General features: G+C 40.7%; 1 pseudogene; it reads left to right on the top strand.

Annotated features, from left to right (window-relative positions):
- The first annotated feature begins 5,861 nt into the window (after window positions 1–5,861).
- Window positions 5,862–27,561, top strand: LOC124961315 (quinone oxidoreductase-like protein 1; annotated as a pseudogene).
- The last annotated feature ends 115 nt before the right edge of the window (window positions 27,562–27,676 follow it).

Raw genomic sequence — 27,676 nt, 5'->3', positions numbered from 1 at the left:
GGTTGCACCAATTTGCAGTCCCACCAGCAATGTATGAGCCTACCTTTTCCCCCACATCCTCGCCAACTTTTATTATTGCTTGTATTCTTGATCATTTCCATTCTGACTGGAGTGAGATGAAATCTTAGAGTAGTTTTGATTTGCATTTCTCTAATTGCTAGAGGTGGTGATCATGTTTTCATATATTTATTGATAGATTATATTTCCTCTGTGAAGTGTCTGTTCAGTTCCTTAGCCCATTTATTTATTGAGTTATTTGTTTTCTGGAGGGTTAAGTTTTTTTAGTTCTTCATGTATCCTGGAGATTAGTGCTCTTTCTAAGGTGCATGTGGTAAAGATTTTTGACTACTCCATAGCCTCTCTCTTAACATTTTTGATTGTTTCTTTTGCTGAGAGGAAGCTTTTTAGTTAGAATCCATCCTATTTGTTGATTCTTGATTTTATTTCTTGTGATTTAGGAGTCTTGTTGAGAAAGTCAGGTACTAAGCCCACATAATGAAGATTTGGATTTGCTTTTTCTTCTATTAGGTGCAGGGTCTCTGATCTAGTGCCTAAATATTTGATACTTTGAGTTGAGCTTTGTTCAGGGTAAGAGATAGGGATTTCCTTTCATTTTGCTGCATATGGATTTACAGTTTTCCCAGCACCATTTGTTGAAGAGAATATCTTTTCTTCAATGTATGTTTTGGCCCCTTTATGTAGTATAAGATAACTGTATTTATGTGGGTTTGTCTCTGTGTCCTCTATTCTGTACCATTGGTCTATGTTTCTATTTTGGTGCCAATACCATGCCATTTTTGTTATTATAGCTCTGTACTATAGTTTAATGTCTGGTATTATGATGTCTCCTGCTTCACTCTTCTTGCTAAGGATCGCTTTGACTATTCTGGTTCTCTTATTTTTCCAAATGAATGCTTTCTCTATTTCCATGAGGAAAGGCATTGGGATCTAATTGAAATTGCATTAAATCTGTATAACATTTTTGGTAGTATGGCCATTTTGACAATATTAATTATGCCTATCCAAGAACATAGGAGATCTTACTAATTCTTTTTTGTGTTATGATAATAGGTTGTTGTACACTCAGAAATAAAATTTGGGAACTACAAGTAAAAACACATCACTTGAACTTAAAAACCATAAAAGAGGGAGATGTTGGGAGCTGTAAGTGAATTGTGGGCTTGTCTGAGTCAACTCTAAGCAAAGGTGTGCCTCTCAGAGAACTCTCAGTCTCACTGATTTGAGACCATTCCATTGCCTTGGCAACATCCTGCTCAAAGAGAATTCTGTGATACCATGCAATATATTGGTTCAGACAGCCCTAGGTTCAAATGTATCTCCCAGGAGGTGGATGCAGATACCAGTGCACCCAAGTAGCCTTGAAGTGCCAGCTGCCTGGAGGAGGAAGAATTACTGCACAAGTGATGAGAATCCTATCAGGCCAACTTCCCCACAGCCTCTCACTTCTTATTTATCTTGAAAACGTTTTTCCCACATTAAATCCTCCTTTGATGTGTTTCACTATAAATGAAGTATTCATGGGCCTTTTTCTTTGTTAGGATCAGACCCATCAGGTCTTTTCCACCCATCAAGCCCCCACTTTATATTTCTTCTGTCCTTTATCTTCATTTCTTAATATGATATTTTCCAGCCTTTTATTTCCAGCCAGCCCACACCTCCGTATGGTTTATTGATTCCGTCTCCAAGCAGGTTTCAGCAAGAACTAAGGATTCCCTCTTCATCATGATCAGTTGTGTGGAAGGGAGATAGACAGGATTAGGGTACAGCAGCCTGGTTTGATAATAGGAAGGTGACAAGAATAGCTGGCATCTGGATAGTGTCAGGGGGCTGGGTTGGTGGGTCTCCAGTCCTAAAGGGGGAGCATGTAAGTGGGGAGAAAATGGGGTTGACTGAATGGTGGTTCAGGTTGCCACAGCCTTTGCTCTACACTCCCAGGCCTCTCTGTCATCCTCTAAGATCCTTCTTTTCTTCAGACCCAGAACCTTCCTCTGCAGGGTGCCAAAATCTTCCTCCAGAGAAATAAGAAGCTTAAAGGTAAGGTCAGCTCACCTTGATTCCTCAAGTATTGGCAGTGGCAGGGCTATGGCACAGAACTCTTTGTCTTGAGGGGCCTCCAGCCAGCAACTACGTGTGGAGGACAGCTCCCAGATGGACCACAGGAAGGCTCTTCATATACCCTGTTGTCTGACCCCTTGGAACCTGCAGAGCTGGGCAGATGTTGTTCATTCAGCCCTTCCATGATCCCATTCTCTGGCAGTGGGATGCCACTGCAGCTGGCTCTCCAAGTACTGCTGCCTCTGCCACAGACAGCCCTAGAGTCAGCATACCTGCAGCAGGGCTCTGCCAGTTGGGTATCTCAGTGGCAAGAGCAGAATTTCCGAGAGATACCTGGGCCTTCTCACCTAAGGTGTTTTCCTCATGAGGCCCAGGATTTTTCTGCACCACTATGAGTTCTTCCTGAATCTCCAGGGATTTCACTGGTGCTACTTGGCTGGTGCTACTTCCCCCTTGCTAGGAGCACCTTTCCCCCAAATTTCTGCTCTCTTCCCTCTCTTCCTGGCCCTAATCATCATCATTACCCTCCTCCTCCTCTTCCTCTTCTTCTTCTTCCTGGATTAATCGTCCTCTATGGTCATCCCTTTTGGGGCTACACTGGGGTCCTCACTTCTATTTCCTTGGGAAGAAGAAAAGGGAGGTGAGCTGGTGTCATGGGCTCCATAGTCCTGTGGATCTGCTCAGGTGGTGCAGACAGAAAAATGTATGCATGTGAGAGGAGGGATCCTTAAGTTTCTGGAAGGTATGAACATCCACAAGTGGTGAGTTGACAGAATGGGACTTTTTCCAGGAGTCCACCCATGACACCCACTGGAGGATCCCCAGAGAGCTGTGTGCAGACTGCAGGAGAGAGTTTTGTAGCAGCCAGTTGACCAAAGCACATGAAGACAGGGATCTTGTTAAGCCTGAAATCTGGCATATTGCAGATGCTGTAAAAGCAGGGTCCACTGTCATGCCTAATTGAGCAGTCTTAGTTGACTGTAGTCCAGTTGATGGTTCTCTTGGTTCTGGTTCTATCAGGTGGCTCTGGAGACGTAAGGGGGTAGGTTCCATTTGCTGCCCAGGATGTTTTCCCTGTCAGACCTGGGATCCTGGAAGATGGATTGATTGAGTCAATTGGTCCCTTGTCCTGAGACAATTGCTTGTGCTTAGGGTGGCCATCTCACCATTGTCACAAGAGTTTACTCCATCTGTTTTTAACCCCTTGCTGCTATTTCTTCCTCTTCTTCCTCCCCTCTCCCTAGCCATGAAGGAAGCAAAGTTAACCTCTTCCTAACGCAGGTTAAGTTAGCTGTCCTTTGGTTCATGGACCACAAGAATGAAGGAATCCGGACTTTGGGGCTGGCACCTGCATATCTAAGCAATGCCCATCTCCCAGTGAATTCTGACTCTGGACAAGGACAGCTGGAATGTAGCTTTTCTATGTCCTTTCAAAACACCACTGTTCCCCCTAGCAGCCAGAATCCTTGTCTCTCTGGGACAGGAGTCCACCGCATATTTTCATTGCTAGCAAATTAAAGAAAAACAACTCCCTTCCTTCCTTCCTTCCTTCCTTCCTTCCTTCCTTCCTTCCTTCCTTCCTTCCTTCCTTCCATCTTTCTTCCTTTCTTTCTCTCTTCCTTCTTTCTTTCTTTCTTTCTTTCTTTCTTTCTTTCTTTCTTTCTTTCTTTCTTTCTTTCCTTTCCTTTCCTTTCCTTTCCAAAACCTTATCCTTGTTGTTAGATTGGCGTTATTGATATAAGGACAGAGCTTTTGATATCATCATGGGTGTGGGGGTGGTTTTCTGGAAGGTGAGGACAAGGACTAAGGCTTCTAAGTGCCACTCTAGGGTCTGAAACAGGATGCTGCACAGGTTACCTCAGTTTTCCAGACATTAGATAAATTTAGGGCTCTTTAATCTGATATCATCTGATTTACATGAGCACTCCTAAAATGATTAACATGCTATGTGCAGAGCTGAGCAGTGTGACAAAGTTCAAGGTAATAAACCTTATCAGGAGCTTAGAGTAGACGTTCAGTGTTGAGTTTGCACATAGCATGCACAATGTCCTGGATCTGACCTCAGCACCAATAAATAAATATTCTCAACAATTACCAAAAATTAATTTTAAGCAACCTCCCATTATGGTAATATCAGTCAGAAGTTAAAGAAAACTGTGTGCTGGATTCCCCATTTGAACCCAGAACATGACCCATGGGAGTCAAAGCCAATCTAACCGGTGCTACAGTAACAGGAAGTGGGTCGGACTCCACCTTCCACCTCCATCTCCCTCTCACACAGGCAAGTCTACTCCTGATTTCCGTCAGCTTCCTCAACAAAAGAAGTCATGAGGCCAGGGCCATGAACAAAGATCTTGGGGTTCTCAGGTCGATGCCCTGGTCTAGTCTCTGTTTGCTGCTTATAAATTGTGTGCTCATCGCCAGATCCCAACACCCCTCTGTGCTATTTTCTCCAGTATAACATGCAGGTCACCTTTACCCAAGGTCCTCAGGAGGATGGCAGAGCACAGCAAGTGTGAAAGTCGCACTACATTGGAAAACTCCACATCAGTCTCTCTGAGTGCAAAATGCTGCCACTGAGGACAGTACACAGTGGTCACCAGGCCCAACCCCTGGAGCTGCTGACCCTCCATGGACAGCACCTCCCTGAGCTGAGCATGTGAGGGACAGAATCAAGGGACAAGGCCTGAAGTCAACCTGGGTAGAGCCACTCCTGAGATGTGTGGCTTGGGCAACTCACAAGGCCTCTCTTGGTGCCATTTCTCTTCTACACATGATCTGCTCCTGTTGGAAGCCAGCTGTAATGCTCAGAGCAGGTCAGGAGTCCCAGAACAGGAAGGAGCTACATGAATCAGATCGTATCTCTGTCCTTATCCACACTCAGGGTTGGGAGACTGACTTAGCTTCTGCCTCTCGATTCTTACCAGTGAGTGGACAGCAAGCCAGTGAATGGCCAGAAAGCCTGAAATCACTGGTGGACCCTGAAACCATCCCACTAGGTTGATCAGCTCTGGCCTTCTGTGCTCCTGTCACCCCTTCAGAGGCCAGCATGGTATGAGGATGTGGCTTCAAATCTATGGCTACCAAGCAGTGATGGCTCATGAGCTGGCAGGTCAGGAGCCCTGCCTCTCCTCTTGGGACCTCTCACCAAGTGTCTCGGGAAGGTGTTCAGAGGACTTCAGTCTTCCCCACACCCTTTGTAACCCTAACCAGCAATTTCTCTACAATGTGTCCAAATCTGCTTCCTCCTCTCTGGCCCCAGGACTACAGGTTTCTAGGTCAGTCTCTAGCCACAAATGACAGTTGATTTAAGGGGTTTCCTGACTGCATCCATCACAATCCCACTGTCAAGTTGGTCTAGAAGAAAATATGTAGGTGATTCTCATCACTGCAGCCTCTCAGAACAAAGGTGACACTTTGCAGAATGAACAGTGGCTCTACCCACCCCCCAGAACTGACCTTCAAGGCTTCCTGGGTTACCTGGGCCTTGGGCAATGGGCTGTGAGAGAGAAAACTATTCTGGTACTAGTGGGCAGAAGAAGTGAGAAAAGTGACCACTGGCACCTAGTTAGCCTTCAGCCTCAATCAGAGACTAACTGCCTCAGCAAGGGAGATTCTGGGTACAAGGGAGAAACAACCCTCTGGCAACTAAGACTAAGACTCAATCCCATAAGTAACACAAAGGTGGTCCACTGAGTAGCCCCAGGGGCTGCCATCTTGGAGGGTCAAGGTCAAGACAGCCGGCCAGGAAGGCTGCAACCCCTGCCTAGAGGGGTACTCTAACGATGCCCTCAGAGCACTGGAGAGCAGAGAGGTGGGATGGAACTGAAACCCTCCAGAATCAGGGCCTTAGTGTGCCCCAGGAAACAGCCATCAACAGTGGGGTAAGGTGAGAGCCTGGGATCAGGCTCAAAGCCTCTGGGTTTGGAGGTCATCCAAGATCTATGTCGCTCAGAAACTAGAGGTGTTAGGTAGAATAGCCTAAGAGGAAGGAGAGGCCCCAAGGGATCCAGAAGCCAAGCTCTGCCCCCTTCAGATCTTTCTCCCCACCAGGAAACATTCTGCAATGTGGTTAGTGGCCAGGCAGCAACTTATAACACCTGTGCTTGTAGGCAGGGAGCTGATCACTGCTAACATCACTTGAAGTTTTTTTCTGTTTCAAATAAGACTCTTTAGAAAAGGCCTGAAAGAAACATCTTGAATGAGTCAAAGGTACACAGCTCCTCTTCTAGGTGAGCTAGGTGACCTAGGGTAAACTTTGTTCACTATAATTCATTATAATGCTAAATTCTCTGCGTGCCCTAAATGAAGTCCATCTGTCATTTGTTTGGTTTGCCTTACTTTGGTGCTGGGAACAGAAGCCAGGAGTGCTGTATCACTGAGCTCTATCTCCAGACCTTTTGTTTTCATGGTAGAAATTTCTCAGAACAAAGGAAAGATGGTGTCAGCAGTATCACTGTGAGTCTTCCACAACTCAGTTGTAACATTCTTGCTACTTTCCAGTTTAGAAATAGAATGCCCAAACAGGAATGTGTATTACCTCATATGGGAGACAAAGAAGTAATATGTAAAAGGAAACTAACAAGAATATATGTGGCTACATACACTGAATGCTCAACCTTTGGATAAGAATTTTCTGAGGCTGTGTCCACAAATAAACACTGCTGCCTGCTGAATACCCTGGTGTCTCCTGTCTCTGTGTGAGAATCCCGTAATTTTATTTTGTTTTGTTTTGAGGCAGGATGTCACTAGTTGCTGAGGTCCTTGCTGAAGCTGGCCTCCAACTTATGATCTTCCTGCCTTAGCCTCCAGAAGAACTAGGATTATAGGCATGCACCATCAGGTGACCATCTGCTATTTAGAAACATGCCATTTATGAAGAAGCATGGCCTTGGACTGCACATGGGAAGGAATGTGCCCTCCTCTACGGGCCATAACAGGTCTCGCCAGCACAAACATGCATAGGAACCCCTCAATAACATGCCCGTGCTTCCTTTGTTCTAGGACACACTGCTTTGGCACTTCTCCAGTACTCTACTTACTTGCTTCAAGTAATGATCCTTCTTCACTCTCCTCTCTGGCTGTGCTTACTGGCTTTGACTACCTTAGCTGTGAAACCCCAATGAATGGTTAACAAGTTTCCTAAGTTAGAAAAATAACAAGGGATCCAGTCAAGGTGGGCTAATGGGGTTTTCCAGTATTTTTTAGCCCCATCCAGGAAACAAACCTGCCATTGTGGATCCTCCTGACAGGTGAGGAAAGTGGTGTTAGAGGGAGATCTCTAGAGCTTGTAGGTCAAGGCCCGCTCCCCTCATCAGAAGTGGCTCAGCCCACTCACTTCTCAATCACTCAAGCTGGCTGCACTGCCTGCCCTCCAGTAAATCAGCATCCTTAGGTGGCCACAGGACCACCTGTGTCCTGGAGGTGGCCATGGAACCCTGGCAGCTGGTGGTGGAGGTGGTTCATGACACCTTCCCCTGGGCTGACCCCATGGGCCCCTCTTCCCAGACACTTTAAATCCCTCCAAGTCCTTGATCAACAAGTGTGGGTCTGCTGAATGATGCTCCTCAGATATCCTCCCCTCATCAACGATGCAACCAGCCTGGCATTGGGTGCACACACCTTAACCCAGGAATCTGGAGGAGAGGGCCACAAATGCCCCATCCTACAATGGCCTCACCCTGGAGAGGTGGCCCTGTGGCTCCAGGCACTCCTCACTTCTGCACAGGCTGTGGACGGAAGGGTGGGAGACCAATCCCACACAGGCCATAGGGTGCCCCCACCCAGGATCCATAGCAGTTCCCATGCCTGGCCTCCAGGACTGGACCAGCCCTGCCCACTTCAGCCTTCCCTACCTGCTGCTCCATGGGGCCAATCCAAGGCAATGGCAGTCACAGTGGCCTGCATCTTGGCCACAGAGAGGGGGCCCACATACCCTGGTAGCACATCCAGACCAGAGAAATGGGAGGGTGGGGCTGGAGAGGGGACGTGGCATCATGGGCTCCCTGTGCAGGACTCCAAAGCCCAAGGCCCTGCCCAGAGAGGACCTGCACAGGTTCAGGGGAGGAGAGAGCAGGACTCTGTGCAGAGCTCAGGTCCTCCAGGGCTGCCAGGCGTGCTTGTCCTGAGAGCCTAGCTGTTAGGGTGACCTCACCAAGTACTGTGTGTGTGTGAACACATGCACATGCAGCCCAGATGTGGCCTTTAGGCCTAATGTGTGAAATTCAGGGGAGCAAACCCCAGAAGTTGGGGGCACACTGCTGCACTTACTGGAAAACTCTCTGTGGCATGTGCATAGCTCAGTTGTCTTGGTGACCCGCTACTGGGGGTCATGACCCCACTGCCCCAGGAGAAATGTTTTGGAGGCAGGGGGTTTGCCAGAGGTCAGAATGAAGAGCCAGGACTGAGGCCTCAGGTGTTGGGATCCCACCCTAGGACTGTGGGAAAGGAGGATGTGAGGAGCTGATGCCCGAGTCTGAGCTGGCCCAGCACTCTGGGACACTGCAGAGCAGGAACATTCCACCAGTAGGAGGCTGGCAAATCAGTTCCCAGGAAACCAAAAGAAATTTCTCCAAAATGTGGCCAGAGAACATCTTTGGATAGCTTTTCTATGCCTTACTCTCAAACCTGGACATGTTTATTTTCCACAGAGAGGAGTACTATCGATGTTTTTGCTGTTGCAATTGTTGCTACTAGTGGTTTAATTCTTATTCTTCTCTGGTAATTTATTGTTCACAGTTCTTATACAGAAATATTTCAAATTAAATCAGAGGAAGGTTTACTGTGAGGCTATAAGGTTAAGATGCATTCAGCAATAACATGCTAAGCATTTGACATATAAATCCTTATATGTGACTTTATCATAACTGTATGTAAAGTCGGAATTTATCTTCAGTTTAATCTTTCCAGATGGGAAGTGTGATTGCAGATATGGGATACTCACTTGTAATATTTGTAGCACATAGAAAATTACTCAACTTGTAATATTTACAGTGTAAATGACTATAAGAATTCCTCTAAGTCGATAAATAAGAAAAAGACAGGATGATAAAAAGTTTGACAAAGACTTGAACAGTAACTTCATGAAAAGAATTCCAAAAGTCCAGCAAATGTAGGGGCTCAGCCTTTTTAGTAGTAGGGGAAAAGCAAATTTAAGTCACAGTAAGAAAACATTATACCATTATGCACACGACTGGCAAAAATGTAAAAATCTCATAAAGAGTTTACTGTACTAAGACAATGATGTGGGAAAGTAAATTTATTCAAGAACACAGAAAAGTGTGTAACTAAATCAAAAGTAATATACTCTGGGACCTGGGATTTCCACTCCAAAGTAAATATCCTAATGAAAACCATGCATAATATAACAGTATCCTTTATACAAGAACATTCTTAGCAACATTCTGTTTGTCATTGACAAAACTGGAAACAACACAAATGTTCATGAGCTGAAGCAAAGGTGTTTGCACATAGTGGAATACCATAAAACAACAAAAACCAAAGTACCACTACAACCTCCCAAATGAAAGGGCACAAAAATGTGTCTCTTAAAAACAATGTTCAACATAAAAGGCGATATAGCAAAGAATACTTAGGGTACGGTTCTATTTAGATAAACATTCAAAACCAGGCAAAACTGAATGACAGTTGAGGAGTGCACAATTGATAAACTCTAAAGGTGAATCAGAAATCAAGTGAGAATGATGACCCCTGGTGGGGAGAGAGGAGGCTGCGGGGATGATCCTTAAGCACTGTTTCTCCTCTCTGATGGTGGTTATTTACCTTCTGCTTTTTATTTATTAAAGCAGTTGTGTTAATGTTTCACGTACTCTCCTGAATGTATTTAGGAAATATTCCTATCTTGAGAATAGATATATGTGGGCAAGAGTGGACCAGGGAAACCATAATGTTGGTGAGAGGTTAACAGGAGCAGGGGCTTGGACCAGGGCCATGGTCCATGGACGAAGAGATGGAAAGAAATAGATCCTTCAGGCAGTATTAATAGGACTTGCTAATGGATGGTTTCCTCCTATTCCTTGAGATAGTTCTTAAACCAGAAAAGGATACATGGACAGAAGCAGCTGGAACTATTCAGGATGGAGTACGAGCTTATATAGCCCTGCATTATCTTTCTCATCTTTCTCCTGGAAAGTCAGTACTGAGATGGATGGAGCAAATATAAGTGTTAATGTTTATTTTTAAGAAATAGATTAAGGGCTAGGGATATAGCTCAGTTGGCAGAGTGCTTGCCTTGTAAGCATAAGACCCTGGGTTCAATCCCCAGCACCGCAAAAAAAAAAAAAAAAAAAAAAGATTAACGTGCAGTCAACCTAGGGAATTTAGAAACAAGCAAATAGAATTCTTTGCCAATAGATTAATAACTGATATCTTTACCAGCCTCCCATTTTGTTACCATAAGCAGGTTTTATCAATAGGAGGTAAAAGTTAGATTTAGTGTAATTAGTTTCTAATTACTTTAAATTTACCAGAACATTAAAAAGCAAACAAGTCTCCCCCACCCACACCACATGCTGGGGAGGGGACCCAGAGTTGGTAAGTAAGCTCTCTACCACTGAGTTGTAACCCCAGCCAAATCATTTTTGTTTATTCCTGGAATTCCTTACTAGTTTTGTATCATATCACTGACACACTCAGGTTAATAAAGTGTTGGCATTTTATAGATAGATCACACACAAGGACAAAATGTACTAATTTAAATGTATTGCATATAACATCCAAAAATAGACAATTGCAATAATAGACACTAAAAGACTATGTAAAACTGGTCGTGGTGGCACACATTTATAATCCTAGTGACTCTGGAGGCTGAGGCAGGAGGATCACAAGTTTGAGGCCAGTCTCAGCAAAATTAGTGAGGCCTTAAGCAACTTAGCAAGACTCTGTCTCAAAATAAAAAGTGCTGGGGATGTGGCTGACTGGGTAAGCACCACTGGGTTTAATTCCCAGGGCAAAAAAACAAACAAACAAAAAGAATATGTAAAATATTATAATCTAAAATAATTGCAAAACTTGTGGTGAATTTATAGTTTTCTATTTGGCTATTGATGAAAATTATTTTCCTTTCCTTTTCTCTGGAAAAAGGCGAGCTGTCTTCAGCATTGACGTCCTCTGATGTCCAACATCGCGGTAGTAGTGTTTCCCTGTGCTCACCCTACAGGTCCAAATACAGATGGAGTGTTTGAAGTGCTCCAGTCTCCAAAGAGAGGCAGCTAGGTTCCTGAAGTACTTAAACAGTGCCCTTAAGCCGCCTTTATCTTTCTATGGTCACATTTCTGAACATGGCCTCCATCCTGGAAATGATGCTCAGACCTGAGCATGTGAAGTGTGCAGCTTTTCTACTTTCCCTTCTGAAGTCCCCTGCTAAATTTATCTGTATTTTTTCCTTTTTTTATTATAACATTTTTTGTTTGGGGGGGGGTTGTTTTTTTTGTTTCTTTGTGTCACTAGGGAGAATTCACAGGAAGTCTGCCATGGAGCTACATCCCCAGACCTTTTTATTTTTTATTTGTTTCTTTATTTTAAAAAATATATTAAAGTAATCTAGGTGCAATGGTGCATGCCTGTAATCTCAGTGACTTGGGAGGCTCAGCAACTTAGCAAGACCCCGTATCAAACTAAAAAATAAAAAGGGCTGTTGATATGGCTCAATATGAAGCATCCCAGGTTCAATTCCTGGTACCAAAAAGAGTGTACATGCATGTACCTATATACACACACATATACTATATATACACACGCACACACAATATATATATGCTGTATATTTTACATAGTCTACAAAATAGATTGGATCTGGCCTGTCCCCTGTATATGTGTTTCCACACAGGTATTTGGCACAATAGTCATTCAGGTCGCACAGCACAGAGGAGCCAAAGTGATTTCAACAGCATGCAGCTTGGAAGACAAGCAGTGCCTTGAAAGACTTAGACCTTCTATAGGTGGGTAACATTTCTCAGCACAAACTTTAGAACATGAAATTTTTCAGGGAAATAAAAACCGCAAAACTGCACTGATGAAGTGAAGTACAAAATCCCAAATGAAAGTTAATTTTTTTTTGTAATTAAAATGTAACTTTTATTAGAAAAGCATACACACTTCAAATTCACATATCCTTTTTAGCTGTTGACTTTGTAGGTTTCAATGACAAAAGTCTGTCGCAAGTCCCCAAAAGGAGGACTTATTTATTTTTTATTCCAGGTAAACTGATCATCGACTCAGCAGTCTTGTTCTGGAAATACTACCTGTGCTTTGCTACCTCCTAGACATTTTTTTAAAATTTATTTTTATTGTAAACAAATGGAATACATGTTGTTTCTGTTTGTACAAAAAAGTAAAGGCATACCATTTGTGTAATCATACATCTACACCGGGTTGGTGTTTGATTCATTCTGTTATTTTTTCCTTCCCTCCACCCCTCCCATCCCTCTTTTCCCTCTATACAGTCCCTCTTTCCTCCATTCTTGCCCCCCTCCCACCCCCCATGATGTGTCATCATCTGCTTATCAGTGAGATCATTTGTCCTTTGGTTTTTTGAGATTGGCTTATCTCACTTAGCATGATATTCTCCAATTTCATCCATTTGCCTGCAAATGCCATAATTTTATTATTCTTTATAGCTGAGTAATATTCCATTGTATATATATATATATATATACCACAGTTTCTCTATCCATTCATCAATTGAAGGACATCTAGGTTGGTTCCACAATTTGGCTATTGTGAATTGAGCAGCTATGAACATTGATGTGGCTGTATCTCAAAAGTTAATTTTAAAATGCACTAACAGCTAAAAAAAAATTTGTGCTGACTCCAAATTTACTTAAGTTATAGCTTTAATTATTTAAATTTTTCAAACTTATATCTTTCTTTTTTCTTAATTTTTGTCTTAACAACTTACCCAAGTTTGCTTTAAGTGAACCTGACACAGTTTAGAAATACCCGTTGTTTCTTTGGTTTCACTCAATAAATCAATATATTTTTGTACCACTCTGTTTCTTAACCTCTTTTACCCCATCATATGCCCTTAAAGTTCTCTGTTTTCTGTGAGACCCTAGGAAGACAAATGATCCATGCACACAGAAACACAAGTCAGATATAGTTTAAAGTGAGCAGGACATGGTGGACTCTTATGAGTCTCTTGTAAACTCTTAAGAAGGTTCAACCTAAGAAATATAAATAAATAAATAAATAAAACATATGTGTGTGTGTGTGTGTGTGTGTGTGTGTGTGTGTGTGTATAAAAGTTGAGCCTCTCCAAACAGCAGTGCATATGGAGAGGAAGACGAAAATAGGAACAGAGAAACTAACTGAAATAGATCAAAGAGGATGAGCAGAATATAAGTGAAGGGAGGTAGAAAGGGAAATAATGTTCACTGAGCTTAATATGGACATTTCCTCCTTACAGTCTCAACAGACTTGTGGTGGATAACCATGAAATAGTTTCTCAGAATTTAACTAGCTTCTGCAATCATATACAATTAGACAAGGGACTGGAATGGGTCTTGATTCCTGACCTAACAGTAAAGTCCATGTTATTTCCATTGTTACATTATGCATCCTGCAGAAATAACCAAGAAATGGAAGGGAGGTAATACAGGGGCTGAAGGAAAAGAGGGAAAAGAATAGATTTGAAAGTACAAAAGATACAATGGAGAAAGCAAACAAGTGGTATTATTGAAGGGAAAAGTTTCATATTGGTCAATTCTACCCTTCCTAGGTGATTTCAGTCTTCTTTCCCTTCTGTCTTTCCACTCAATTCCCCCAAATCTCAGATGACTGTTGCACTATTCCTCAAAGCTGAGAAGCTCTAAGAGGAATTCTCTTCCACAAGGTGTTGACGATATTTAGAAATGGGCCTGGGATGTTGCTCAGTGGTAGAGAACTTGCCTGGCATGCACCAAATCCTGGATTCAATCTGAAGCACCCCAAAATATAGAAATAAAAATATAAAAATGCAATACAAAATTTGTTTGCTAATTCAAGTTCTGATTATTCTATTATATAGAAATATAATTATTTTTTCTACTAATACAATACTTTTAAAGTAACCAATTAAAATTAATTTTCACTAATAGCTAAAAATAATTATGTTCCTTTTCCTTACTTTCAGGACTTTTCTCCATTTTGGTAGTAAGGGGAGGGATTCTATGATTGAGAAAGGATAAAACAGCTCATAGTAGCTAAGTACCATGATGAACAACTATATTCTTATGTTTATGAACTTTAAACATAATAAAATCTAAACATATTTAAGAAACTGCTTATTTTTCCAGTTCACATTGTAATATGAATGATACATATATACCTCTGTGTTTTCAGATTCTCAGTTCTAGTAACATATTCTAAGCTATTGAGAGCAACCTTCTGCATCCACAGACTGTCCTTTGACCACCTTACCACAAAATGCTCTTATTTTTATTTTACTGAATTTATCAGTCCATTCATTTAGAATTGAACCTTATCAATGTTGGGCTTGATGGGAAAATGTTTTATTGGTTTATAATTTTCCCCTTTAAATGTACTATTTAATAATTGAACTGCTTAACTCATTTCAGAGGAGAGAGGACAGATATAGCTTTTCTTTTTTCCCCCCCTGATTTGTATTGCTCACATATAGAACAGTACAATTGCCTGATTTCCTGTCCTTTACAGCCTGAGTGATTGATGCATCGAATGGGAAAGTCCGTATTGCTGAAAGCTGTTTGGAAGAAAACAGGAGGCCTGGGAGTAGATATTGTCCTAGGTGCTGGAGGTTGGTGCCCATGAAATCAATAGCCTGTGTAGTTTTTTTCAGTTTGATGAATTTCAGAAAAAAAAAAGCAAAACAAAAAACAACAAACAAAGCGAGGGAATAATTGTTAATGCATTTCTTAAATTGGATGTTAAATTTTAGCTAAAGACTTCTCAGTTTAAGTTGGAGCTTCTTCACATTATTCCCATTATAATCACTGTATATCTGGAAGAGAGATCAGGCTTGCCTTTTAAAGGACAGGCATTGAAGTTTAAGTAACAGAAGACAAATCTCTGTAAAAAACCTGTTTCTGTGATCTCATTTGGTCCCAGATAGTACACTTTATTATCCAGATGCCTTTATGCCATTTCTGCTATGTGTGGCTGCCCTCTATTTAGATGGTTGATTTCTGTGGTCTCTAGATGGAAAACATACAGAAGTTTGTTTTCTCTCTTCTTGAACTTTTTTAGTTTAACCAGTATCTATTCAACACCTAATCTGTATGCACTTAGTGCCATCACTCTGAAAATATTATAGTCCCACAGAGTGCTTCTGTATATATTTTGTTGTGAATACCACTTTGGCCATCATGTGTGGGGTTGGTTTGTTTATTTTAAACACTTTTAAGATTTAAATATCAAGATTTTCAACTAACCCAAAACATCTTTCAGTGATAGTGAACATACACTTCATTGACATCATTTTTGCAATTATATATTTCAATAATTATGTCAAAGTGTGACTATTTTGAATCTGAATGCTTTAATCAGAAAGCAACTCATCCCACTGTATTGTCATCCTTGTTATAATTAATACATTATGGGATTTAACTATCTGTTATATTACCTTACTTAGTGTCTGAATGCAAACAGACTTTCTTTCACTTATAATAAAATAAAGAATAAACCTTATAAAGTTTCAATGCAAAAGGTATATTTTAAGATATGTGAATACAATGTGTTGCCTTTTTCTAAGAAAAATGCCTCCAAGTGACTACATTAAAAAGTAAAACTTTTTGAACAACAAATTTTTGTCATATTATTATAAAATATATTTCTTCTCTCTCTCTCTGTATGCATTTACAAGTGAGATTATAGAGTAAAGATGATGAACCAACTGTAAAATTACAACTACTACTGCATGAACATGATATCATCATGCTTCTTGGTGTTGGAGGCCATTGGATAACAACAGAAGAAAGCCTTCAGGTATTATCAGAAACAATAAAGCATTTCTGTTAGACCAAGAATGTAATTAAAAAGAATAAGGCCTAATTATATCCTACTTTTTTTTTTTTTTTTTTTTTGGCAGGCTGGGTATTGAACCCAGAGTCTTGTGCTTGAGAGGCACTCTGCCAGCTGAGCTATATCCCCAGCACTTAATTATAACCTATGTTTAAAGAAATGTAGTTTGTTTTTTTATGTTAGATATATGTTGACCAAAATGTTAAAATAGTGCCTAATAGGGGAGTTCCTCAGTTAGAATTACTTATAATTGGCTTGAGTTCAAGATGGCGGACTAGAGGGCGGCTGCATTTCATGTTGCTCCAGGACTCAAGATTCAAAAGAGGAGATAGTGACTTGGGACCAACTCAAAGCCGCCGGGTCAGTTTCTCCCATAGGGGAGGCGTCCCAGATGGGGCAGTAGCCCCTGAACGCAGAGAACTTTGTGAAGTAGAGTGACTCGGCGAGACGCCCCTCCCCCGCCGGAGCGGTTAAAAACGGACAGCGAAGCGGAGCGAAAAATGGCAGATTGAAGTTTCCAGGACTGTGGGCATCTTCTCTTACCTAAGGAGACTCGTCTGAGAAGGGTGAGGCTCCCAAGCCCAGGAGGGAGGTGCGGGCCCCTGGGAACGTTGCCTGAGAAGGCTGCCCTGCCCAGGCAGCAAGACACACCTCCCCCCGCAGTGAACTCGGAAAGCGGGGAACTTTGCAAAGGAGGTTTCGCGACACACCGTTTGGTTTTGGAGCGATCAGCCAGAGCTCCAGCGGCTGCCAGAGAAAGAGTGGGGTGACGAGTTGTTTGGATCCAGCAACCGCCTGAGCAACGGGGAGGGGGCTGTCCAGAGGAGGTGGAGGTACGCAGTGAGTGGCTTGGTCTCCAAGCACCCACACAGAGCACCAGGTGGCTGCCTGGAGGAAGAGACGAGCGACGGGTCACTGGGGCTTGGAGCATATGTACGAGGCTCCAAGTGACTGGTCAGAGGGCGGGTCGCATAGCCAGGCGATTAGGTGCATAGCACGGCCTGGTCCAGGGACCTAGGTACCTTTTCTTGAATGAACTACACAGAGACAAGCTGAGGGGCGAAGTGAAGGTTCCAGGACTGCAGGCAGCTTCTCTAAGAAGGGACAACCTAAGGAGACTTGTCTACGAAGGGTGAAGCTCCCAGGCCCAGGAGGTAGGTCTGGGCCCCTGGGAAGGCTGCCCTGCCCAGGCAGCAAGACACACCTCCCCCCACTGGAACAGTGAACTCGGAAAGTGGGGAACCTTGCAGAGGAGGCCGAGCAGCACACCGCTTGGTTTTTTGGTTTTTTGGAGCAATCTGCCAGGGTTCCGGGGGCTGCCAGAGAAAGAGTTGGGCAGCGAGCTATTTGGATTCAGCAACCGCCTGAAAAACGGGGAGGGGGCTGTCCTGAGGAGGTGGAGGTGCACAGTGAACGGCTTGGTCTCCAAGTGCCCACACAGAACACCGGGTGGCTGCCTGGAGGAAGAGACGAGTGATGGGTCACTGGGGCTTGGAGCATATGTACGAGGCTCCAAGTGACTGCTCAGAGGAGGGGTCGCATAGCCAGGCCGATTAGGTGCAGGGCTCCCAAGCCCAGGAGGTAGGTCCAGGCCCCTGGAAACATTGCCTGGGAAGGCTGCCCTGCCCAGGTGGTAGTTGTGGACTGAGGGGAACCTCTAGGAGGGGAACGGACTAGCGAGACCTCCCCACCGGGTGGGTCTTCCCCGCCGAGTGAGGTTTTCCCACAAAGACGGTAAAACCAGAGACACAGGCCCAAACAGGCATTGCCTCAGCCCGCAGTCTAGTTCCCCTTTGGATGACCATTGGTCAACAAGTAGAGGCACCTCTGCCCTCTAGCAGGAAATATACCCCACCTGAAGACCACCACCCCTAGAGAGGCAGCTACCTAGGGGAGCACCACAGTATCAACTTCCTCTAAGACTTCAGGCTACTGAAGGATAAGAGGTGATACACTAGCAATCTTCAGGGACATTATAAGTCAATAGAGGAAATCTGCAACATCTCTGCAGTCCACTGACACCTGAAAGACATGAGAAAACAAGGGAAGAAAATGCCTCAAACAAATCTGGATGTTATATCAATAAAATCCAATGACAGCATGGCAGAAGAAATGTCAGAAAGGGAGTTCAGAATGTACATAATCAACATGATAAGGGAAGCAAACGATGAAATGAAAGAGCAAATGCAGGCATTGAATGAACGCACCAATAGACAGTTAAAAGAGCAAATACAGGAAGCAAAAGACCATTTCAATAAAGAGTTAGAGATATTGAAAAAAAAACCAAACAGAAATCCTTGAAATGAAGGAAACAGTAAACCAAATTAAGAACTCCATAGAAAGCACAACCAATAGGATAGAACACCTGGAAGACAGAACCTCAGATATTGAAGACAAAATATTTAACCTCAAAAACAAAGTTGAACAAACAGAGAAGATGGTAAGAAATCATGAACAGAATCTCCAAGAACTATGGGATATCATGAAAAGGCCAAATTTGAGAATTATTGGGATTGAGGAAGGCTTAGAGAAACAAACCAAAGGAATGAACAACCTATTCAATGAGATAATTTCAGAAAATTTCCCAAATCTGAAGAACGAAATGGAAAATCAAGTTCAAGAGGCTTATAGGACTCCAAATACACAAAATTACAACAGACCCACACCAAGGCACATTATAATGAAAATACCTAACATACAAAATAAAGACAGAATCTTAAAGGCTGTGAGAGAAAAGAACCAAATTACATTCAGGGGGAAACCAATACGGATATCAGCAGATTTTTCAATCCAGACCTTAAAATTTAGAAGGGCCTGGAATAACATTTTTCAAGCCCTAAAAGAAAATGGATGCCAACCAAGAATCTTATACCCAGCAAAACTTACCTTCAGATTTGACGACGAAATGAAATCCTTCCATGATATACAAAAGCTAAAAGAATTTACAAAAAGAAAGCCAGCATTACAGAACATTCTCAGCAAAATATTCCATGAAGAAGATATGAAAAACAAAGAAGCAAATCAGCAAAGGGAGGAGCTATCCTAAAGGAACTCTCAAATAAAGAGGAACCAAGTCGTGTCAAAAATAAGCAAATAAATGAATAAAATGAGTCAAATGACCGGGAATACAAACCGTATCTCAATAATAACCCTGAATATTAATGGCCTGAATTCATCAATCAAAAGACATAGACTGGCAGATTGGATCAAAAAGAAAGATCCAACAATATGTTGCCTGCAAGAGACTCATCTCTTAGAAAGAGATACCCAAAGACTAAAGGTGAAAGGATGGGAAAAAACTTACCATGCACGTGGACCCAGCAAAAAAGCTGGGGTATCCATCCTCATTTCAGATAAAGTGGACTTCAAGCCAAAGTTAATCAGAAGGGATTAATCAGCAAGACATAAAAATCATAAATATCTATGCCCCAAACAGTGGCTCACCCATGTATGTCAAACAAATCCTTCTCAATCTCAGAAACCAAATAGACCACAATACAATAATACTAGGTGATTTTAACATGCCTCTCTCACCACTGGACAGATCTTCCAAACAAAAATTGAACAAAGAAACCATAGATCTCAATAACACAATCAATAATTTAGACTTAACAGACATTTATAGAATATACCATCCAACCAAGAGTGAATACACTTTCTTCTCAGCAGCACATGGATCCTTCTCTAAAATAGACCATATATTATGCCACAAAGCTAATGTTAGCAAATACAAGAAGATAGAGACACTTCCTTGTATTTTATCAGACCATAATGGATTGAAACTAGAAATAAATGAAAGAGTGAAAAACAGAAATTACTCCAACACCTGGAGATTAAACAATATGCTATTATATGAGGAATGGATAACAGAAGATATTAGGAAGGAAATTAAAAAATTCCTAGAGGTAAACGAGAACAAAGAAACATCGCATCAAAATCTCTGGGACACTATGAAAGCGGTACTTAGAGGAAGATTTATTTCATGGAGCGCATTTAATAAAAGAAGTAAAACTCAAAAAATAAACGACCTAACACTACAGCTCAAAGCCCTAGAAAAAGAAGAACAGACCAACACCAAAAGTAGTAGAAGACAGGAAATAGTTAAACTCAGAGCTGAAATCAACGAAATTGAAACGAAAGAAACAATACAAAAAATTGACAAAATACATAGTTGGTTCTTCGAAAAAATAAACAAAATTGATAAACCTTTAGCCACACTAACAAAGAGAAGACGAGAGAAAACCCAAATTACCAAAATTCGGATTGAACAAGGAAATATCACAACAGACACGATTGAAATACAAAACATAATTAGAAGCTATTTTGAAAATCTATATTCCAACAAAATAGAAAATTTCGAAGATATCAACAAGTTTCTAGAGACCTATGAATTGCCTAAACTAAACGAGGAGGACATACACAATTCAAATAGACCAATTTCAAGTAATGAAATAGAAGAAGTCATCAAAAGCCTACCAACAAAGAAAAGTCCAGGACCAGATGGGTTCTCAGCCGAGTTCTACAAAACCTTTAAGAAGAGCTCATTCCAATACTCCTCAAACTATTCCATGAAATAGAAGAGGAGGGAACCCTCCCAAACTCATTCTACGAAGCCAATATCACCCTGATACCTAAACCAGACAGAGACACATCGAGGAAAGAAAATTTCAGACCAATATCCTTAATGAACATCGACGCAAAAATTCTCAACAAAATTTTAGCAAATCGCATACAAAAACATATTAAAAAGATAGTGCATCATGATCAACTGGGTTTCATCCCAGGGATGCAAGGTTGGTTCAACATCAGGAAATCAATAAATGTAATTCACCACATCAACAGACTTAAAGTCAAGAATCACATGATTATTTCAATAGATGCAGAAAAAGCATTTGATAAATTACAGCACCCCTTCATGGTCAAAACACTAGAAAAAATAGGGATAGTGGGAACGTTCCTTAACATTGTAAAGGCCATCTATGCTAAGCCCATGGATAATATTATTCTTAATGGTGAAAAACTGAAAGCATTCCCCCTAAAATCTGGAACAAGGCAGGGATGCCCTCTCTCACCACTCCTATTCAATATCGTCCTTGAAACTCTAGCCAGAGCAGTTAGACAGACCAAAGAAATTAAAGGGATACGAATTGGAAAAGAAGAACTCAAACTATCCCTATTTGCTGATGATATGATTGTATACTTAGAGGAACCAGGAAATTCCACCAGAAAACTCTTAGAACTCATAAGTGAATTCAGTAAAGTAGCAGGATACACGATCAATGCTCATAAATCCAATGCATTTTTATACATAAGTGATGAATCTTCAGAAAGAGAAGTTAGGAAAACTACTCCATTCACAATAGCCTCGAAAAAATAAAATACTTGGGAATCAATCTCACAAAAGAGGTGAAAGACCTCTACAATGAGAACTACAGAACACTAAAGAAAGAAATTAAAGAATACCTTAGAAGATGGAAAGATCTCCCATGTTCCTGGATAGGCAGAATTAATATTGTCAAAATGGCCATACTACCAAAAGTGCTATACAGATTCAATGCAATTCCAATTAAAATCCCAACGATGTACCTTACAGAAGTAGAACAAGCAATCATGAAATTCATCTGGAAGAATAAGAAACCCAGAATTGCTAAAGCAATCCTTCGCAGGAAAAATGAAGCAGGGGGTATTGCAATACCTGAACTTCAACTGTACTACAAGGCAATAGTAACAAAAACGGCATGGTATTGGTACCAAAATAGACAGATAGATCAATGGTGCAGAATAGAGGACACAGACACAAACCCAAATAAATATAATTTCCTCATACTAGACAAAGGGACCAAAAATATGCAATGGAGAAAACATAGCCTCTTCAATAAATGGTGCTGGGAAAATTGGAAATCCATATGCAACAAAATGAAACTAAACCCATATCTCTCACCGTGCACAAAACTAAACTCAAAATGGATTAAGGACCTCGGAATCAGACCAGAGACCCTGCATCTTATAGAAGAAAAAGTAGGTCCAGATCTTCAACATGTCGGCTTAGGACCAGACTTTCTCAACAGGACTCCATAGCACAAGAAATAAAAGCAAGAATCAACAACTGGGATAGATTCAAACTAAAAGCTTTCTCTCAGCAAAGGAAACTATCAGCAATGTGAAGAAAGAGCCTACAGAGTGGGAGAAAATCTTTGCCAATCATACTTCAGATAGAGCACTAATCTCCAGAATCTATAAAGAACTCAAAAAACTCAACACCAAGACTACAAATAACCCAATCGACAAATGGTCTAAGGAAATGAACAGACACTTCACAGAAGAAGAACTACAAACAATCAACAAACATATGGAAAAATGTTCAACATCTCTAGTAATAAAAGAAATGCAAATCAAAACCAGCCTAAGATTCCATCTCACCCCAATCAGAATGGTGATTATCAAGAACACAAGCAACAACAGGTGTTGGCGAGGATGTGGGGAAAAAGGTACACTCATACATTGCTGGTGGGGTTGCAAATTAGTGCAACCACTCTGGAAGGCAGTATGGAGATTCCTTAGAAAACTTGGAATGGAACCACCATTTGACCCAGCTATCCCACTCCTTGGCCTATACCCAAAGGACTTAAAATCAGCATACTACAGAGATACAGCCACATCAATGTTCATTGCTGCTCAGTTCACCATAGCCAGATTGTGGAACCAACCTAGATGCCCTTCATTTGATGAATGGATAAAGAAACTGTGGCATATATATACAATGGAATATTACTCAGCCATAAAGAATGATAAATTTATGGCATTTGCTTGCAAATGGACGAAATTGGAGAACATCATGCTAAGTGAGATCAGCCAATCTCAAAAAACCAAAGGAAGAATGATCTCGCAGATAAGTGGATGATGATACATAATGGAGCATGGGAGGGGTTAGTTTTAGGGTTAGAGTGAGGGTTAGGGAGGGGGGCAAGAATGGGGGAAGGAAGGACTGTATAGAGGGAAAAGAGGGATTGGAGGGGTGGGGGGAAGGGGAAAAAATAACAGAATGAATCAACCAACATCACCCTATGTAAACGTATGATTACACAAATGGTATGCCTTTACTCTATGTACAAACAGAGAAAGAACATGTATCCCATTTGTTCACAATAAAAAAAAAGAATTACTTATAATTTTATGTACTTGTTTGAAAGTAGTGACTTCTGCATTTTTAAATGCAGCTCAGTGGTAGATCGCTTGCCTGGCATGCATAAGACCCTGGGTTCAGTCCCCACTACTCCAGAAAAAAACCTGATTGCTGGGCACAGTGGTACATGCCTGTAAACCCAGTGACTCAAGAAGCTGAGGCAGGAGGATGACAAGTTCAAGGCCAACCTTAGCAATTTAGGCCCTAAACAACTTAGCAAGACCCTGCCGTCAAATAAAAAAATAAAACTGCTAGGGACGTAGATCAGTAGAAAGTTACCCTTGGGTTCAATCCCCAAAATAATTTTTTAAAAACTATATTTCAAATAGTAATCCTTTCTTAGTAACAAACATCATTGACATATACTTAACAAAATATTTCTGTGTAAAACTATCGCAACTTCCTAATTATTTAAATGGAATTACAATTTAAATGTATCAATACACAATCTTCCAAAGGTTTTTTCAGTAGAATTCAAATTAAATATATAACAGGTGATATATAAATACCATAATTCTCATATGCCCATCTTGACTGACTTTCTACTATTCTTATGAAGGAGACTGGTAAGTAAAATGGCCAGAAACCACATACACATACCTCTACCACTTCAGCACCAGGATTCTAGATTGCCCTTCATCTAACCTATACACCTTGCTGTTTCATCATCATTTGGGGCCATAAAATAGAAAATAAAACATTATACCAACATTATAGTTTACATGTTGTTAAAGTTTACTGAATTTTTGTGATTTGGACATGATTTAATTTTTGTAGAATTTTTTCTGGTTCTTGCTACTAATCATCCTTCAGCTCTTAGGCTCACAGTAATTGATTGATCTTTGTTTATTCTGTCAAAGTTGGATCCTCCGGATAGCCATTGCCTCTTCCTCAAGGGAATAAGGATGGCTTTCCTTAATGATGAAATTTGGAATTTGTCACATGTACAACAGGGAAAATATCTTTATATCCTTTTCTTTTATGGACTTGAGTTTCTGGCTTGAAATTTACCTTGTACTCTAGTTATAAAATCTTTCATTATGATAATAAGAAACAAAAATTAGCCATTAACTCTCCTCGAGTATGCCAGTGTTCCAAGTGTCTTGCAGGTATTTGTTTAAATGTTAAAACAATCTATGAGATTTAAGTATTATTATCCCTGTTTCACAGTTGAAGAAATTAAAGGATAGCAAGTGGCAAAACCAGAGTCATACCCAGAAAGTCTCCCTCCTTTCAGAGTAGGAAATAAACCATAATATTATGTGGAAGATGGTTTGCTTTTCTCTTTAACTTGACACTACACATGTCGCCTTGAGAGGTTGCACACTTTACTCCGATGATACTATCATTGCACAAAATCTTTCACAGAACAGTTAGTTTTTATAAATATTGGTGCTAAGATATCTTCATCAAATGAGGATGCATCTGGATTTCTCCTTCTCGGAGAAAGCAGTTCCAAAAACAAAGGTCCAAAATTCTCTTGAGAAGGGTCAACTTCTCTTAAGAATTGCTTTTATTTCTAAGATGACTTTTAAATGCAGTTGTACTTCATAAGTTTCAATGTATTGGATCACAGTGTTCTTGTATGATAACTTTTGTGTGAAGGGATTTATATACCTTTACATTTGTATCCACTGAACATCGTACATTACCTTTGTCAAACATTACATTTGTGTGTAGTTATATATGTGTGATGTGTGCAAAAGTCAGCCCCTTCTAGGAGTAATGACAGATTTATTTCAAAAGCTTAAAATAGTAATATTAAAGGCTGGGGTGTAGATCAGTGGTAGAACACTTGCCTAGCATGTGCAAGGCCCTGGATTCAATCCCCAGCAACCCAAACAAAAAAGAAAAAAAAAAGTAATATGTAATGAGAGCACTAAATGTGTTACATGTTAAGGAGCTTTCAGAACTCTTTCATGTAGTAAATGTAGTAGTCTAAAGTATTTTGATTTAAAATATTTTTTAATAATTTTTTTATTAAAAAGTTATGTCTCTAGGATAACATGAGATGGAACAATAGAAAACACCATATAGCTATTATGAATAATAGCCAGGCATGGTGGCGTTCACCTACTCTTAGGGGCTCAGGGAGGCTAAGGCAGGAGGATAACTAGTTCAAAGTCAGCCTCAGCAACTTAGCGAGACCCTGTCTCAAAATAAAAAATATACTAAAAATACTGGGGATGTTGCTTCATGGTTAAGTGCCCCTGGGTCAATTCTCAGTACCCCCCCCAAAATAAACAAATACAATTAGTTAGCATATTTTGAATCTTACATGTTAGAATCTAGGCTAACAGTCCTGTGTTAATTCTCTCGAACCACCTCTACCCATCCCATGACAAGATGATTTTAATCTATTTGACAATTCCTGGATCAGGTTTGAAATATGACATGTTTATATGAAATATGTTAAATTTTCCAAAATAAAAATATATGCTATATACAGACAGTCCCCAACTCAACAATGGTTTCTCTTAAGATTTTTTTTACTTTATGATGTTGCCAAAGCAACATGCATTCAGTAGAAAACATACTTTGAATTTTTACCTTTTCCTGGTCTAGCCATATGCAGTACAATACTGATATTCTCTTGTAACGCTGGGCAGCAACAGCGAGATACAGCTCCCAGCTGTAAGATCATGAGGAGAAACGACCAATACTCTGCAGGTACTGTGTTGCTAAATAGGATATTTGGTAGGGTATTCAGTGCACTTTGATTTATGATATGTTTAAGGTAGAGTGGTTTTATTGGAACAAATCCCATCATAAGTCATGGAGCATCTATATGTACACACACATACATAGCAATTTTGTTTGCTTGTTTAGTTGTACTGGAGATTACATCCAGAGCCACTCTACCACTGAGGGACATCCCGCAGACTCTTTTTTGAGACAAGGCCTTGTTCATAGCCCAGGTTGCTTCAAACTTGTGATCCTCCTGCCTCAGCATCCTTAATCTCGGGATTACAGGCAGAGCCACTGCACCCAGAGCAATTTCAGTAACAGAAGTATAAAGAGAGTTTGCAGGGATGTGACTATGTGAATTAATTGTTTAGCTCATTCCTCTTTAACTTTTAAAAAGACTTATGATCGTATTTTCTAATTTACATTTTCTGAAGTCCTGAATCAAACTTTAGTTCTCACTTGTGCAGAGGCCCCCTCACTCACTTCACACAAACTTGATTTAACACAGACCTCTCCTCCAATTTTTTGATTTCTATGCCTTAAATAATTCTTCAGTATTAGCAATTACATAGACTTTTGATCTCAATATTATAATTTCACTGAAATTTCCAACAAAAATTTTAAAATTTTTCATAATTTTGATTCTGGTAGTGACACATATCACTCACATGCTTGGGTCTGTTATCAACCAGATGTAAGAGATGTAAAGTAAGTGCCAAATATGTCATTCTGCTTTCATTCATTGGGAATAAAAGTGGTCATCCCTTAGTTGCTGCTCTTACCACTTGTGTTTAGAAGTTTAGGCTTAGTTATATCAACTCTCTCAAATCATTCCTGTTTTACAGGTAAACTTGACAGTTTACAGAATTTCTGTAACAACAGTTTGAATCTCTGAGAGTACAAACTTGAAAGAAAATGACCTGCCTAGTATCTTCGGCCTATTGGATGTTTATAATTCTTTCTCTTTAATATTGTCACCTTAGCAATCCTTCCAGCTACACATTTTAAAAGATGTGATGGAGAAGTTATCAGCGGGTGTTTTTAGGTATGCTAAGTAACCAAATCATTTTCTGTTTATTTTTCTATTCTCAAGGAAATAATGTTGGGCATTTCCATTTTTGTTTCAGTTTTTACAGTATACCTGTTGCCTCCATAGCTTATTTAGTTAGATAAATAGCTGCTGTTCAATATTTCTCAAAGTGTATCTTGTGGTATACCACCAGAAGTGTCCTGTGAGTTTCCTGCCCTCCATTCCTTTCTGTGCTTTGCTCTTGCTTTTTCTCATCTCCCCTCCCAAAAAGATCCATGGCTTGGAAAGAGGGGAAAATCCAATATGGTGATTACTTAGAATGGAATTACAGTAGGTATTTTTCCCCTTGAAACTTAACCACTTTTAACAGTGGAGATACTAATGGACAAGTTTGACTTATTTTAAAGTTATATGGCTGAACTATGGCAACTGTCAACTACTGCCCAGTGTGTTCTAAACATCTGTGACATTTGCAATAATTTTTCTCTCCAGATCTCAGTGGATGAACCTATTCCACTGTAGAGGCAAAAGTTCCATGGAAGTTGTTCAGAAAAATCAAGGAAGAAAAATGCAAGTTGTTCAATTTTAATCTTCTTTCTCAAACCTCAGCTGGATGAACCCAGTATTTGAAGTCAGAGTTTTCTTGGAAATTGGAAAAAATCAAGGAAGATAAAAGCAAGTTGTTCAGTTTGTAAGCAGTTTTC

This window comes from Sciurus carolinensis, chromosome 12 (assembly GCF_902686445.1).
Source record: "Sciurus carolinensis chromosome 12, mSciCar1.2, whole genome shotgun sequence".
In the NCBI taxonomy this organism is placed as follows: domain Eukaryota; kingdom Metazoa; phylum Chordata; class Mammalia; order Rodentia; family Sciuridae; genus Sciurus; species Sciurus carolinensis.
The sequence above is the reverse complement of the archived record's forward strand: the minus strand, read 5'-3'. Positions and strand labels throughout refer to the sequence as shown.